Source organism: Pogoniulus pusillus, chromosome 18 (assembly GCF_015220805.1).
Source record: "Pogoniulus pusillus isolate bPogPus1 chromosome 18, bPogPus1.pri, whole genome shotgun sequence".
NCBI lineage: Eukaryota > Metazoa > Chordata > Aves > Piciformes > Lybiidae > Pogoniulus > Pogoniulus pusillus.
The window spans coordinates 21,096,597-21,112,600 of NC_087281.1; the positions used below are offsets into that span (position 1 = coordinate 21,096,597).

General features: G+C 42.7%; 1 long non-coding RNA gene across 2 annotated transcripts in view; it reads left to right on the forward strand.

Moving 5' to 3' along the window:
* LOC135183565 (uncharacterized) overlaps window positions 1-16,004 on the forward strand; it is a 64,774-nt gene that overhangs the window by 29,694 nt on the left and 19,076 nt on the right. The window contains exon 3 of one of the 2 annotated variants that reach the window (XR_010305604.1): window positions 3,237-3,968. The exons of the other annotated variant lie outside the window; for it this stretch is intronic. This is a non-coding gene — a long non-coding RNA (uncharacterized LOC135183565). Of the gene's footprint in view, window positions 1-3,236; window positions 3,969-16,004 lie in introns of those variants that run through there. 2 annotated transcript variants of the gene reach the window in all.

Consider the following 16,004-nt stretch of genomic DNA (forward strand, 5'->3'; position numbering starts at 1 on the left):
GTATGCATTCTCTAAAGGCCAACAGATGAACTTGGTGGAAGAAATTGGTTTTGTGTTTCTAGCTGTTTTCATGTTTGCTTCTCACTGGATCACTAGCCACTTATTTTTGTTGCCAGAGAAAATGCAGGCAGCACCTGAAATCCATGCTAAGTGCTTTAGTATGTCACCAATCATGAGAGAATTTAAATTTATAAAGTTAAATCTTGTTCCTAGCTCCAAGACAACGAAAACTTAGCATTTTACAGCATTTTGTTCTCTGGGTTCTGAAAGTTATTGTAGACCTGATACAGCTGTCAGAAATGTGGTTTGTATTCTTTGTTGTTTTAAAATAAGGTTGCACAAGTCACAAGAAGTCACAAGTCTGCTCTGCAGTCTGCAAAGAGGCCAATACCTGATCTAGCTGGGGATGTCCCAGCTTACTTTTACCTCTAGAGGTCCCTTCCAACCCAATGCATTCTATGGTTCTACTCTGCTCAGGCTGAAAATTGTATGAGACACGGTCTTATTGCATTAGGGATGCATCTGCACTCTTGGTTCTGCTCTTGCAATACTTCACCTCCATCTACAAGGAGGAAGAGAGTCCTGCTCAAGATGAATCTAGCAATTCATTTTGTGAAGTCCTATTTCTGTCACTAATGGGTACTTTATGATCCAGGGAGAGATTTGAGCAACTTAGAGTGACTGGTGTGATGGAAGGGTCAGGTTTTTCACTTCCCATGTGATCAGTGGTTAATTCATGCTCTGGTTTGTGATTGACTTCAGCAAGAGTGGGTGTGACTAGGGATGCTGCCATTTCAAATCTTCTTGTGAATAGATGACTTTCTTAATGCAGTGTTTCTGGGAACTCGTATTCCACAGGAGCGAAGAGGTGATGGGAAAGTGATTGTATGGAGGTGGAGTCCACTTAGAAATCTGTCATCTCTGAAGGCAAAAGTTTAGATGAAGAATCTGAGTCGGCTCCTTTGTAATGCTCTGCTTTCCTTGTAATTGCTGTCTTTCAGTTTTAATGGATCATGTCACAGTGGTGTGCTTTAGTCCCTACTATAGACATTCTGTAAGTTTTCCTGAGTGTCTGAGTCTTCTGAGAGTGACCAAGCAGCACATTTTGTCTCCATAAGGCATATTTTTACTGTGGTGTTTGGAGAAATAGGAGCAATTAGAACTAACCCATTAACTGTAGTGGCTCTTTATGTACCATGCTGGCTGCAGACTACTGTGGGGGTCAAGACATTGCCGATTAGTCTACATATGTCCAGCAACAAGGTCCTCTTTGATCTTGTTAAGTCTAATTTGATTTTATTTTGAAGTAAAGTTAAAAAGTGCTGTCTAAAGGAGATAAATCATTGCAAAATGGCCCAGATTTTGGTATGGTATTGGTAATGTTGGAGAATATGTTTTAGTTTATACTGCATTTTCTACACTGCAGTGACTTAAGCCTTGTCAGCCAAGCTTGTGTAACTCAAGAACTGTTGGATGCTAACAGTGCTTTCAGGTAATAAAAGAAACATGTTCTGAAAGAGTGCTTGTGCTATGAGTCGAGGACAGGCATTTTATGTGGTAATATCACAGTCTTTTATTCATGGCCATTCTAGCAAGCATGTTGATGGAATAAAATGAAGGCTGCTTCAGACTGAGCTTGGAAAACTACCATAGATTCTGGTGAAGATGATAGGGAAACATGTCGTAGTCTTGGTCACTTGACAGGTATTTTTTTGTCTGCAAGCTAATTCCTTTTGAAAAGGAAGTTTTGCATTATCAGAATCATAGGATTTATAAACAATATTATTTAAAGATTTTCTCCAGAGACAGTTTTCCTTTCTTTTGGTTTTGCCCTGAGCATATGGCAGTCTGAAGTTAATGCAGTATGTCTCTTAGGGATGCTGTGCCTTGTAGATACATGGAAGGTGAACTGTTCAGCAGGGCTCAAAAGCAGTAAAACAAAGCAAACATACCAAAAGTTGTCATCACTAGGGACTTACATAAAAATAAGTTCACTTTTTTTACAGCTCTCTTGAAAGAGACTGTTGAGGAGGAACTATTGTGCAGTGAGGTCCACACCAAGAAATGGGTAAAAAATAGTTTCAAAAGGTTACAGAGTAAGGAAATGCATACATGGTCATATGCTGTTACAGTTTTACTCAGTTTCTCTTGATGAAAACTCTACCTCTCTAATCAAACAGAACTTTGAAGCACATCAAAATGAACTGGTTGATTATAGTATACTTTTAAGACAGACACAGAGAGAGAGTGTTATTTGCCATTGGAATGGGCTGCCCAGGGAGGTGGTGGAGTCACAGAACATTAGGGGTTGGAAGGGGACCCAAGGAGATCATTGAGTCCAGCCCCCTGCCAGAGCAGGACAATCCTATCTAACACAGAGCACAGAGGAACACATCCAGACAGGCCTTGAAAGTCTCCAGAGAAGGACTCCACAACCTCCCTGGGGAGCCTGTTCCAGTGCTCTGTGACCCTTACAGTAAAGAAGTTCCTCCTTGTGTTGAGGCAGAACCTCTTTTGCTGCAGTTTCCACCCATTGCTCCTTGTCCTATCAGAGGGAGCAGTGAGCAGAGCCTGTCCCCCCTTCTGGCCAGCCCTCAGATACTTATAAACATTTACCAAATCCCCTCTAAACCTCAGGTCCCTCAGCCTCTCCTCATAAGCCATGCCCTCCAGTCCCCTAATCATCCTTGTAGCTCTCTGCTTCACCCTCTCCAGCAGATCCCTGCCCCTCTTCAACTGGGGAGCCCAAAACTGAACACAGTATTCAAGATGAGGTCTCACCAGGGCAGAGTAGAGGGGGAGGAGAATCTTGTTTGATCTGCTGGACACACTCTTCCTAATACACCCCAGGATCCCATTGGCCTTCCTGATGGAGTTGTCATCCCTGGAGGTGTTCAAGAAAAGCCTGGATGAGGCACTTATTGCCATGGTCTATCTGATTGGCTAGGGCTGGGTGCTAGGTTGAATTGGATGATCTTGGAGGTCTCTTTCAACCTTTCTGATTCTGCGATTCTATGATAAAGCTCACTAAGGTATTCAGATTTTTCATTTTTTCCTATCAACTGTCTAGAGGGTTCCAAAATTTTACAATAACACGTTTCTTCAAATGCATCAGGAGTATGAAGCCTGACAGAATATGTTGTAGGAGTAGTAGATCACTGAGGTGCAAGAGGAATACTTTAACTTGTTAAGCCAATGCAAGGAGATTTCATTCTTTGCACTGTCATTCTCTACAGAACAACCTGGAGATGTTTCCTGTGTCAAAATCCTTCCTGTGGGGTACCCTTGAGAAAGTCTTTCTGAAGTTGAAGTGTCTGCAGAAGATTATAGAACAAATTGTCAAAATGAGCAGCAACAAATGGCCAGCACTGGTTTGGGCTCAAACAAGCTCCAGAGCAATGTCACCTCTGGCCTTTGTACCTGTTGATAAATGTGGTGTGCACCTTTAAGAGGTTGGGGGAATTCTAGGATTGTAAGTCTGATATAAGTACTTGCTACAGTGTAGAAAATATTTTAGAAGTAGAATTAGAAGATATACAGATAAGTATTGCATAGTTGAGTTATGTTAAATTGCAATTCTGCCTTGCAAATGTGTTACTGTTCTCTGTGGGAGTCAACAAGCTTATAAAGATCATCTGTGTGGTATAATCTACTTTGTCACAAGCCTTTGTAAAACCCAGCTTCCTCACTGCAGAATTTAAGTGGCATCAGCTAAAATAGCTAAGCAGCTGTGATACCAGAAAGATAATCTGACTTAAATTTGACTTAAACTTGCAGCAGATAGAGACAACATAGGAATATGTGTGTTGGGCACTGTGTGCTCCTAACTTCACTCAGAAATGGCTTAGAGAGAAGCTGCTGGTGATGCTAAGTTGTTGTCGTAGTGGTAGCAAGGGGGAAGGCTGGCTGGAGAACTGCAGAAGGGCATCATAAGAGTGAGTGCTTAATAAAATGCCAGATGAAACTCAGTGTATGTAATGACAAACTGATCCATGTGGGGAACAAACAATCCCATTCTCATAAAAGATGAGCAGTGAGCTGAGCTCATACCGGCAAGTAAGATCTGTGTTGTGAGAATCTGGGGCTCTAGTGGATAGTCCTATGAAAAGGTCAACATACACACTAGTGGTCAAAAAAGCAAATCAAATGCTGTGGCTTATACAGAAAGGATTGCAGAACAAAATGTAATCTTAGGTGTGGATATAGTGTTTGTCTGCATCATGAATAATATCTGAAGCTCTAATCTCTGTATTTGAAAAATAATAGTGTTGAACTGGAAAGGTTTGGAGAAGGACAGAAAGGATGATCAAAGGCATGAAAATCTGATGTAGGAGACTATGACAAAGTGAGCTGGGACTCTACTTTCTATAGAGATAGCTGAGGAGTTTTTGGTATAAGCCTATCAGAAGTGGCATGTAGAGAGTTCATAGATCATAGAATCAGTGAGGTTGGAAGAGACCTCCAAGATCATCCAGTCCAACCTAGCACCCAGCCCTAGCCAGTCAACTACACCATGGCACTAAGTGCCTCATCCAGGCTTTTCCTGAACACCTCCAGGGATGGTGACTCCAGCAACTCCCTGGGCAGCCCATTCCAATGCCAATCTCTCTCTCTGCCAACAACTTCCTCCTGACATCCAGCCTAGACTTCCCCTGGCACAACTTGAGACTGTGTCCCCTTGTTCTGTTGCTGGTTGCCTGGGAGAAGAGACCAACCCCCACCTGGCTACAACCTCCCTTCAGGTAGTTGTAGCCAGCAATGAGGTCACCCCTGAGCCTCCTCTTCTCCAGGCTGCACACCCCCAGCTCCCTCAGCCTCTCCTCATAGGGTTTGTGTTCTAGGCCTTTCACCAGCTTTGTCACTCTTCTCTGGACACCTTCCAGCACCTCAACATCTCTCTTGAATTGAGGAGCTCAGAACTGGACACAGTAGTCAAGGTGTGGCCTGACCAGTGCTGAGTACAGGGGAAGAATAACCTCCCTTGAATATTCACTTTGAATATTCACTTTGCCAAATATCCACTTTACGTTTCAACTCAAGAAGTGGTGGACATCAAATGAAGCTAACAGAAGAAAAGCTCAAAGAGAAATAAAAGTTGATACTCAAAGGGTAGTGGACACATGGAATTTTTTGTCAAAGGATGTTGTGCACACATTTACTTTTGAGAAAGACTGGATAAGTTTAGGAAAGTGAAAGTTGGTTTGTACCTGAAACTATACAGAAACCATAGCAGTTTACATCCCTGTGCTAAAACAACTGGAGGCTGGGACATTGTTAAAGATGCCATGCTTATTTGGTGCTTGACCTTCTGTAGCTCCTGCTGAATGCAAGTTATAGCAGGGGGAGCTGAACTATTACAGCAATTCTTCTGCAATAGAACAGACCAAAATCTGAGCTTCAGTCAGGACCATGGCCTGGTCCTGAGACCAGAGAGTTGCAGCAGCTCTGCACAAACGACAGAAAACAGCCTGCGTTGTGTAGCACCCAGTGTGTTCACTGGCCTTTCACTCCAGCATAGGGAGGATAGCAGTTGATAGCAGTGATTTTCCCCAGTGCTTTGTAAGTGGTTCTCACAGATGTTCAGGATGGCTTTATGCACAACTGCTGAAAAAAGCAGCTTATGTGAATTCTTGAGCCTGTTGGTCTACACTAAATATATTGTGACCCGGGAGTTGCCCTGCAACTTGCTCTCCAGTCACCAATTACAGTAACAATATTTGGCATGCTACATAATGCTTTTGCTGGGTTTCTTTTCCTCTTAGCATACTGGGACTAGATTTCCCACCCCCCCCCCCCCCCCCCCCCCGCCCTTGCAATTTGTTTTTGTAATCATCTTCCAGAACCCCATCCAATCTCCTTGAAGTCAGCGAGAATCTTTCAGTTGACTTCCCCATCTTTGAAGCTGCTGTTTTCTGTAAACTGTATGGAGGTATTCCTGGAGAACCAATTTAGCAGAGCCTACACCTAAGAGTTTTGATAGCTGAATGTGGTGTAGAGACAGGAAACTGTGCAGAGGGAAAATGTGGGTTTATATTTGGAAGTGGTGTGTATTTCCATTTCTGAGTTCTGGGCATGGATCCAAGAAAAGTGCATATTCATCTCTTCCCCCCACCCTGTACAAAGAAAAACAACTGCAGAGCTTGTACCTACTGGAAATGAAAGAGCAGCATGTTCCTTTTAACCACTTTCTGTTAGAAGTTGGTGAACTGCAAGTGTATATATGGGGTGTTCAGCCTGGGGCTGAATTGGCAGTGCTGTCCCAGACTGGGAATGTCACAATGTTAGTGTCCAGTTTCTAGAATTTTGGAATGGACAACATACTGAAGGAGACCATCAAAACAAGGCCCTGTGTTTAACATCACTTACCACCTTGGGTAACGTTTGGTGTGCTGGTTTGAGGCTAATTGGAATATTTTACTGAGAGGGATTAAATCTTTAGCTGTGAGGAAAAAAAAAAACCTTCTGCTGAGAAACACAACTAGTCAAAATATAGATAAGATACTTCTCACACCTCTCAGCTCTCAATTCTGCTCCTTCTTTCTGGTGGTCTGGTCTGTATGGTTGCCTCTGCCTTGACTCTAATCTGACCTAACCCTTTTTCCTCTAACCTCCTTGTCATCTTTTTGACATCTCACTTCAGATCTCCAGATTTATCATGTGAGATGTACTTGGGTATGGATTGCCTGATCTGCCAGCTAGTGTACCTTCCAGGCTGGACTGCTCTGTCTGGAGCTATGTACAGCCCTTTGCTCTTTCAGGGTGAGCTGAACTGTTCATTAGACAGCAATTTGCAGTGGAAAGCAAGCAAAGCCCATCCATGAATCCACCCATTGGTATTAGCAATCTTGCTTTTTACTGGTACATCCTGATGCTGAATGTGGCCCTGGCTGGTGTTTGCCACTTCATTTCCTTATGAATGAATATTCCCTGGACATACTGACATGACAAAGCCAGTTTTGTTGAACTGCTTAATAGGGACTAAATGTTACCAGGGTCCTGTATTAATGAAAGGCGTCTATGTACTAGCAATTAAGGGAATAAAATTCATAAAGACCTTTCTGGTTGGGTGAAAGGAGCTCTGCAGTAGGCTCAGTAACTGTTCTTACACTATTTTAATGTGGCCTTCAGTGGGACAGAAAGCAAGATTAATTTACTAACTAGACTGCTAACCCACTGGGGAGTGTACAGACCAGTGGAATTTTACAGATGAGAAGCTGATGTCTGTCAAGGACATTCAAGTACACACTTGCTGTTCACACTAATGCTTTATTGCTCTGCCTTGTTGACAGATCACTACAGAAACAAAGAGGATATCTCAGTGCTAATGCTGACTACTCTCTCTGCAGTGGTCCCAAGATTTTGTACCTGAGGGGTAACAGGACTTTAGGCATGTTTTGTGTCCAGCTTCAGTGCAGATGCTGCCTGTGTCTGACTCATTGAAGCACCAGGCATTCTCTAGAGCCTGGGCATGAAGAAATGCTGCATGCCAAGGCAGGGGATTACTGCTACTTTTTCCCCTCCATGTTCTCCCAGCACACTGGAGAAATAAAATCAGTGTGTGCTTGCTTTCTTTTTCCTTGGAGGGGTGCAAGGTTGAGTCTCAGAAAAGACAGGTACAGGATAATTCTTTCCCTTTAAATTTTCTGCTGGTGTGTGAGCCAGCACAATTGATGTTTGCTGGACTTGAACATCAGAGTAGTTATTTACTGCTAGCTGACATCTATACTTACAGTAAATAACCACTAGCCTGCAGTTCCCTCCTGTGGTGTCTCTGGAGCAGCTCAGAACTGTAGTCCTTTGTTAAAGAGGCAACACATCCCTAAACCAAGCAAATACAAATTGTTGGTTTTGTCAGGTTTTCCATGGCTTTGTGCAGTGAGTAGGAATTTGTATGTGTATACTATACAGGCGTCTGTGGAGTAAGTTAAAGGAAGGTGATGGCAAAATCAGACTTATCAAAGCTCAGAAAAAGTACCAGCTGATAATTAAGCAGAACAAAATATTTCTTATATGATGTAACACAAAAAATATGCCTGAGAAATATTTGGGAAGGTGTTTTCAATTGTTCATTATGTTTCCCAAGATAGAATGAAAAGAAATAGAATTATTTTTGATGAAACAAATTGATCTCTCATTGCTAGACTTTTCTCCTTAACATCATATTACCTTTGGCAAATGGCATATAAAATAGATGAGCAGAGCAACCTGGGGAGAGAAGTTGTAATCAATCACGAGATGCCACAGTTCTCTCTCCTCTGTTGATCATCTTCCCTGCAAGCAATTTGAAGAAGGAAAGATTACAGGTATAAAGAAAATAAACCCAAATCTCCTTTCCCTTTGTAAAAGTAGATGAAGTGATTCAAGTAACACCTTTCTAGTGGAAGCAAAGACTCCAAGGCTGCAGCATGGTCTAGACTTCACTAAAACCTTAATTATGTGAACACATGGAAACAATGAAGACATGTAAATGGTTGTAATGGGTTAACCCAAGGGCTAATCTGCCTGCTCCTCCAACACAAAAGTGGGGGCAAATGTAACACACAGAACTCGGGGTTGAGACAAGGAGATGATAAGAGTTTAATTTAACTGCTACAAATTGTACAAAATTAATAATCAATATTAATTTTGATATCCAGGTGAAGAGATCTCTTCCAACCTGGTTGATTCTATGATTATTAATAACTATGAAAAATGTTTATTAAGATTAAATTGTGCCAGAAAACACATTAAAAATGTTTGAAGCACAGAGTTTGGCTATTTATACACACAGGCAACAGGCAACCTAGAACACTTAAGAAAGAACTAGTGAATATAAACATTAAACTTCAAACTGGAAAGAGGGTCTTAGTTTCAATTATACTGCTTGCCCACTGGGAAACTTGAGAGGCTCCATTCTGCTGCTAAGGTGGAAGGCACAATAGAATCTAGTTACAGAATTTCTTACAAAGAGGCTTTGAATATCTATCACAAAATAGCATCAGACAGCACCCAAACACTTGAAGAGAGTTCTGTTGGCATCTTGAAAGTTGTTGGAGGCAAAGCACAGCATAATGCAGCAGGGCAGAGCAGACAAAAGCAGAGCAGGCATGTGGCAGAAGCCCAGTTGGTGTTTGCCTGAATGCAGTGGCCTCTTTGTCCACAGAGATTCACCAAGCAAAATGGCACTTTTCCAAATCAAATATTAGGTGAAGTCAGGAGCTTGCTTTCCCTGGGAAATACTTCCCTTCCCAAGGGAAGTCTTGGACCCTCAGTATGGGTGTCTCCAAGTCTTTTGTCTTCTCTCTTCTCTCTGTGCTCTGCTCCCCCAGCAGAGGGATGGGGACCATGGGATCATGCCTTGGCAAGCCAGGACATGTACTAGGCCCATTCTGGCCTTCTATGACAATAACATAAGATGCATTAATTACCTTAGCTGATAATCTAACCTAATAATACAATGCATAATTACCTTAGTTTAGCCTATTTGCAGTAGAAGTGCAGTGAAATACAGGAAAAAAGGCAGCACAAACCAGAAAACCATACCCAGCATCTACCTGACTCCCACTTGTCTCACCCACCATGCCTGCAGAAAAGAGCCAAGACCTGGAACCCAGAAGCAGCATTTGGAAGAGGAAGCCTTCTGTGTTGGAATCTGAACTTCAAGCCCCGTAATACTTTGCTCCAGGTAGCATTCTCTGAAGCTGGCATGACTGATTCAACTCAACCCATCACAGTGTCCCATTCTGCAGGCTGCTGATGGAACTTCTGCAGTGGAAAGGAACAAAATGGGAGGGCTCTGTGGAAAGAAACTAGCATTTAGGATGACACCTTGAGGTCAGAACATATGATTGTGATAACCAGTGGAATCCTTTACATCACCAAACTGCATTCAAACTTCTTCCAAGAAATTGCTCCACTGACTTAGGATTTCTACCTTAGCTGTATAACTGTTCACAAGTTTTATTCTCCAGTCATTTCTACTAAACAATTGCTACTGTTTCATATAATTCATGCAGTTGTTCCCTTTCTCTACCTTGCTCACAGCTGCCTGCCAAAGGCTGGATCTTTCAAGGTGCTTGCACAGATAAGAGAACCACAGATTACTATCTCTACACCTTTTTGCAGGCAACGTGTACTTTGTGCTCCTCTCTGAGGGTACACTGGAGGAAAAGCAATGCTGGTGTGCTACAGTTAGCCTTGTTTTAGATGTAGCCTACAGAGAGCTTTTCATTTTGACATTTCAAGAATGAAACCATAAAATTCTGCCTGCATATATGGGAAGGTATTATACATGGACTTGCACTCTGCAGTGGTTGATGCGAATGCAACTTGCCTTCACTGTTTCTGGGTTGTGAAGTGGGTTAGCATCACTGGAAAATCAAGCATTTCCTCTGATAATTAGTACTTTGGGTCAGCGACTTTCAGTGAGGCAGTTCCCCTTCTCCCATAAGAAAAGCTTTTGGGGCAGGTACAGTGACATGAATTTTGCACTCAGTGATCAAGTACCAAATATAATGAAAATATATTTAATGTGTTGCATTGAAGAGAATGAAGAACAATTTCTTATCATCTTGGTGGCTAAAATGTCAGACTTACAGGTGTTAAGTCTCAGACTCTCTTAAAAAAGAAGACAAAACAATTCACATGGGATCTTGTGAATGTTAGAGCTGGGGAGTTTAAAGAGAGAAGCAAACAGTGTGAGCTCCATTGTGCTTGCTGCTGTGGACTCTTAGCAGGTAAATTTGGTGCCACTCAGCTGACCTGTGGAGCATGCTGGTAGCATGCTTGTGGGAGTGCTACCTCTGAGCTGGCCACAGAGTGGCTGTTTTCCTCTTTATGGTGTGGCTCTGCTTGCAACTAGCCTCAGATCCTCAAGCTTTAGCAATTCCTATTTCTGTGGGAAAGCTGCAATGTGCATCTTTATTTCTGTTTCCCATCTTTTCCTTGACTGCAAACCTCTGAGCCTACAGACATCTCCTCCTGGATGGACAAATTAAGAGAACTACTGCTGTTAAAATGGGCATATACATAGAATCATAGAATCAACCAGGTTGGAAGAGACCTCCAAGATCATCGAGTCCAACCTATCACCCAGCCCTATCCAGTCAACTAGACCATGGCACTAAGTGCCTCATCCAGGCTTTTCTTGAACACCTCCAGGGACGGTGCCTCCACCACCTCCCTGGGCAGCCCATTCCAATGGGAAATCACTCTCTCTGTGAAGAACTTCTTCCTAACATCCAGCCTATACCTACCCTGGCACAACTTGAGACTGTGTCCCCTTGTTCTATTGCTGGTTGCCTGGGAGAAGAGGCCAACCCCCACCTGGCTACAATGTCCCTTCAGGTAGTTGTAGACAGTAATAAGATCACCCCTGAGCCTCCTCTTCTCCAGGCTAAACAGGCCCAGCTCCCTCAACCTCTCCTCATAGGATTTGTGTTCCAGGCCCCTCACCAGCCTTGTTGCCCTTCTCTGGACACGTTCCAGCACCTCAACATCTCTCTTGAATTGAGGGGCCCAGAACTGGACACAGTACTCAAGGTGTGGCCTGACCAGTGCTGAGTACAGGGGAAGAATAACCTCCCTTGTCCTACTGGCCACACTGTTCCTGATGCAGGCCAGGATGCCATTGGCTCTCTTGGCCACCTGGGCACACTGCTGCCTCATCTTCAGCTTACTATCTATCAGTACCCCCAGGTCCCTTTCTTCCTGGCTGCTCTCCAGCCACTCAGTCCCCAGCCTATAGCGCTGCTTGGGGTTATTGTGGCCGAAGTGCAGAACCCTGCACTTGGCCTTGTTAAATCTCATCCCATTGGCCTCTGCCCACCCATCCAGCCTGTCCAGGTCCCTCTGCAGGGCTCTCCTACCTTCCTACATCTCTATGCAGACTGGGTTGTTGACCTGATCATCAATGGAGTTCCTTGAATGATCTTTTCCCTGTGTTTCTACATTAAGCACTAGGCTGATGTAATATGTCTCTGACTGCTTTAAACACACAGCAGTGTTGGGTCAATAAAAAGTCAGAACACATCTTTAAGTAAGGAAAATTCCAGTGAATGTTGTTTTCTTAACTCAGGCTGCCAACAATGTTGTTGGGAGCTCACTCTGTGTTCTGCTGTCACTTGCAATATGCTCAGATGTGTAAGGATCTTCATGTTCTGTAATGATCCAAGACCTTCTGTATCGCTCTTCACTGATCTGAAAAATAAGCAATTTCAGAGGACTTGTCATCAAAGCTAGAAAAAGCTTCTGAAGAGTGAAGTTTCTATTAGAAAAAACCCCAAACCCTACATAACCCCAGTGTCTGAAGCACTGGGAGGGTGTGAGTTCAGTAGGCAGCTTCAAAGGATATCACACCATGACTCTGAGCTCCTCTAAAGTGCCCTTTCTTTTGAAAAAAGTTTTCCTTTTATTTTCTGGTTCAGATCACAATGTGAGCATTTGGAAGTGCAAAGAATGGCCAGCAATGGTTTCTAAATTTTAGGTACATAGAGAAATTTGGAGTAAAGGAGTTTTACTGACTCTGGATGGCAGGAAATGTAATGGAGATGTGGCTTAAACCATTTTCACTTGAAAGTTTGAAATAATCTCAGTTTGCATCGCAGTTCTTCCAATTGCCTGATTAAGCATGACCAGATGGCACAGGCTGTGCTGGGGCAGGTATAGGCTGGATGTTGGGAGGAAGTTGTAGGCAGAGAGAGTGATTGGCATTGGAATGGGCTGCCCAGGGAGGTGGTGGAGTCACCGTCCCTGGAGGTGTTCAAGAAAAGACTGGCTGAGGCACTTAGTGCCATGGTCTGGTTGACTGGCTAGGGCTGGGTGCTAGGTTGGACTGGATGATGATCTTGGAGGTCTCTTCCAACCTGCTTGATTCTATGATTCTATGGTTGATGAGGTACTTGACATGAGCTGGCAATGTGCTCTGGTGGCCCAAAAGCCAACTGTATCCTGGGCTGCATCAAAAGATGTCTAGCAGGTCAAGGGAGGTGATTCTGCCCTTTCCCTCTGCTCTTGTGAGACCCCACCTAGAGATTCCAGACCACCTTGATCCATCCCTTTCCTTGCCTTTGGTTTTGTCCCTAAACTTGTGCAATCCTAGCATGTTTTTTTCCCTGTATCCTGAAATGAATTCCTTATCAACTCGGTCTTTAAGGCGATTTGAGGAACTGTTCCTGCTGACACAGATTTATGCATTTCACACCTGGACAGTGAGACTGATCACTCATCTTGGGAGGACTCAGGCAGGGGGATCCTTTTCTTTTATCAAGTTATAGGTCTTCTCCTGCTTGGCATTGTACTTCTGTGCTCCTTGGTGCTTTTGTTTGTGGAGATGAGCCCTCATACACACAACCTGACACCTGTGTTTTCTACAAAATATAAATCAAGGCTGTTGTGTGAAGGAAGAAGATGACACCTGAGTCTCCTTTCAATACTTAAAAGTAGAGGGATGGCAGTACAGTAAAAAAAATGAGAAAGCACAGTGTGAAGTGAAGGAAATAAATTATAGGAAGAGGAAAGTACAGTAGAGGAATCACCCGTGGTGTTTTGCCCCATACTGAGAAGGAGGATAAGAGTGAGGAGACGGGAGAAGTGTGACAGATAATTTCTGTATGGAGACCACAGTACGATGTATCATGCAGAGTGAGAAACCAGGCTGTGCAAGCTGAGATAGTTTCCTTTTGATGTACATGCCTGTGTGGTTACTCTCATGAAGTGTCACTGTAACCACCATTTCTCTGGTGGAATGTCTTCACTCCTTGGTTTGATCTCTTGTTAGCAGGATATATCTACCTAGTGCTCCCAAGATGTTCTTTCTACTAATTTTCCTCCTGAAAGATAGCACAGGTTGAAGCTTGTACCTGGAAGTGAGGATCAATATCCCCCTAAACATACAAATAATTTTTGTGAGTTTGACACCATGACTGAAAGCATGTTGCTGTGGAGAAGCTGTCATCATGTCCTTGGGACATTTTGCCTTCAGTAATGTTCTTGGGGTAATATGGGAAATTACAGTACACTCACTGCAATAACTCATTAAAACTCATCTGAAATGATACAGAAGAGTAACACAGAAGCATAGGTAGGGGTCTTTTAGTGATGTAGAACATGAACATCAAGTATCTTAGAGAACAAAAATCACCAGGTTTCTATAAAGAGGAGTCCAAATAAGTAGTAGGAACAAAGGTGTGTTTTCAGATGGGCTCCAGATAGGATACAGGAAAAGGAGTGTGCTCAGAGTTGGTTGCTGCACCCTGTCACTGGAGAATGCAAATCATTGGTGAGGATTAGGTATTGGGCTAACTAGTACTCGGGCAAAAAAATGCTATGGATAAACCAAGACCAGCCAACCAACCACCAAACCATTTTATGAGGTTCCAAAGCAATAAATACCTTTTAAAACTCACAGAACCAGGCTGATAGCACACATGCTGAGAATAACAGAATCATGACTGACTTCTCTCAGACACAGAAGAAATTAAGCTATAGCATAAACTGTTTTATGGCTGGCACAGCTTCCTCCTAGCCTGTATTCCTGTTTGCTGTAACTGTTGCAATTACAAATGAGATTTTCTTTCAAGGCTTTAGAAATATAATTTCTCTGCACCATAAGTTGCCTGTCTAAATGTTCTTCCTGACTAATGTCTAGAGGAGAATTCATGTGCTTCTACTCAACTATCTGGTTGAGTTGCTGCATGTTTCTTAACCCTTTTCCTCCACATCATCTATTTTTCTTTTCTCTATGTTCCAATATTCATTTACCTCTTTGTGGACTGCAAGACCTTAACGGCACTTTTCCTTAGAATGCTTATTTCCAAGAGCCTTTTTATTCATACCCTTACCTCTCCTCTTAAGTCCTATCATATCCAAATGTCTCAGCATCTTCAAATCTGTTACCTATATTCCCCTCTGATAAGTAACAGTTTGGTGTGTCAAGAAAGAGCCTTTAGCTATGACCTTTTCTGCCACTACATCACCACTCTATTTTCTCTACAACCTCTCTTTCACCTACAAAGTCTCCCTTTCTTGTTCTCTGTGTCATGGTCATCTGCTTTCAGGCTGGACCGTTCCCTGATTGCACTAGAAGGGTAATGTTATCTACTCAGAACTATGCTCCATGCTCATATAAACATGCAAGGGCAGTATTACAGATATAGAACTTCATGTGTGCTGTTCATCTTCTCTGAGCATCTGCTATGAATCATTTTTCTTTGAAGTTGTTCAAGTTCCTTTCCACTTTCTTTGAATTTCATTTCCCCAATAATTTCCTTTCAAAAAAAGCTTTTAATATCTCTGTTTTCCCCTTTGAAATCTTCATTCTAAATTCCTGGGTGTCTTGTCTCTCATGTCCTTATCTCTTCCTGTCCAGGTTCTGGAGATCTTGGTTTGTTTATTGTTTTTTGATTCCTACTTAGCATTCCACAGTGATACTGTGCTCATGAGTTCACCTGCAAAGACTTTGATGATTACACTTGCCTGCTTTTCTTTTGTTGTGCATGCTGCCAATACAATGACTATTTATCTCTCTGCTATTTAAACCACTGATATGTTACCAAATCATCTCAGCGATGCAGCAACAAGCATTTGCGTCTTGTTTGGACCTTCATCTACTAACACCTTTTTGTAACTCTAGCTTAGAAGTTTGTGTCTCCTCTCAACTGTCTTTTCCCTCTTGACTTTTTTCTTCCCATCTCAGCCTATGATCACATTTTAGTATATAATCCTGGCTCTCTAACAAGCTTTTAATCTTGTAATTTCTTCTGAGATAAAAAATTGGTAGGTTGTGTTAAAAACTCTTTTCAAATACATTTATTTGTAGCACCTATAACATCCTCATTCCTGCAAAGCACAGCATACAGATATACATTCATTTCAAGGACACCTTAAGTAGACTCACCTCCACAGTGAATTAGTTTGAATATTTAGCCTGGAGAAGAGGAGGCTCAGGGGGGGACCTCATTGCTGGCTACAACTACTTGAAGGGAGGTTGTAGCCAGGTGGGGGCTGGTCTCTTCTCCCAGGCAACC